The following is a 1,259-nucleotide window of genomic DNA, read 5'->3' as shown; positions in this document are numbered from 1 at the left end:
TTGGTACGTCGGAAATTCAATTAACTAAAAAAACAAGGACCACAACAGAGTCATAACAAAGCTAAATGATAGAATAGCCCGAGAAAAAGTCCAAAGAGCACTAATCTAAAGTTTGCCTAAGAAGAAGACTATCTTTAATCAAGAACTCCTGTAGGGAGATGGAGGTAGCTGTCACTGTAATAATCCGCTCGTCGTTTTGTCGGCTCCCAAGTGAGCAAGATGGTCGGCACATTGACTGGCATTGCGATAAGTGTGGGATAACTTGGTGCCCGTGCGCGGTTTAGCAGCCCATGAGCTTCAGTTATGATAATACTTTGAGCGTGATTACTTGGATTGCCTTCATTGATAGGCTCAACAGCCACAAGAGAATCTGATTCGATTGTAACATTTGCCAAACTTTTCTCTAGGATAATAGTAAGCCCTCTATAAATTCCCCAGAGTTCCGCTTCAAGGCTAGAGTCGCAGACAAGCTTGCCAAAGAACCCTAGGATCTAGTCGCCAAGGACGGAACCAGGATTTTACCCTAGCAGTGGCGAAATATATACTAAAAAAATAAAAAGATGCATTACAATATTAATAGTCATCGGTTCCAGAAAAAAATTAAAATAACATAATAACAACTATAGTAAATGATGTTTTTCATTTGCACATAGAGTATGAAAAAAGACTAATTTTAATTTTGGGCATCGATAATGCCACTCCAACAACAACAGCAGCAACAGAACCCATGTAGTCCTCAATCATTGGGGGTATGAGCAGAGGAGGATTGGAGACAGACCTAACTTTTAACAATATGTATAAAATGGCTGATCTCAGAATACCACTTAAACAATAGCCCCATTATACGTGTTTTGCTGTGGAACTATGCCCCAAATCAAAGCCAAATGACATCAAAGAGGGCAGACCTAGAGACTCAATTCAATTTATGTGCACATTACCATGCTTCCTTCATTGATAGTCTATAGCATTAGTCTGCACAAAGATAATGCCACTCTCCAAATTTATAATGTCACTCCCCAAATCCCTATATGGATTTCCCAAATTGATAACCGAACTCCCTTTTAGGAGTGACATTATATATTTGGGAAGTGACATTATAATTAAATTCCCTTAATTTTTTAGGTTAAGTTATTTTAGGGTTATAATTAATGTGGAGTTTTTTTTTCTTAATTACACATCATCATTTATATTATTTCACTTTGGCCCATTGAATTTAGTTTTAGAATACTTTTTTGGGTCTCATTTCTTAAAAAAAAAAA

General features: G+C 36.9%; 1 non-coding gene across 1 annotated transcript; it reads right to left on the bottom strand.

Moving 5' to 3' along the window:
* Positions 1–847: 847 nt before the first annotated feature.
* On the bottom strand, positions 848–954 carry LOC131318231 (small nucleolar RNA snoR100). Its single transcript, XR_009197565.1, has one exon. It is a non-coding gene; the product is annotated as a small nucleolar RNA snoR100 (small nucleolar RNA).
* Between the last annotated feature and the right edge of the window lie 305 nt (positions 955–1,259).

The sequence above is a fragment of the Rhododendron vialii genome, chromosome 2a (genome assembly GCF_030253575.1).
Source record: "Rhododendron vialii isolate Sample 1 chromosome 2a, ASM3025357v1".
Lineage (NCBI taxonomy): Eukaryota > Viridiplantae > Streptophyta > Magnoliopsida > Ericales > Ericaceae > Rhododendron > Rhododendron vialii.
The sequence above is the reverse complement of the archived record's forward strand: the minus strand, read 5'-3'. Positions and strand labels throughout refer to the sequence as shown.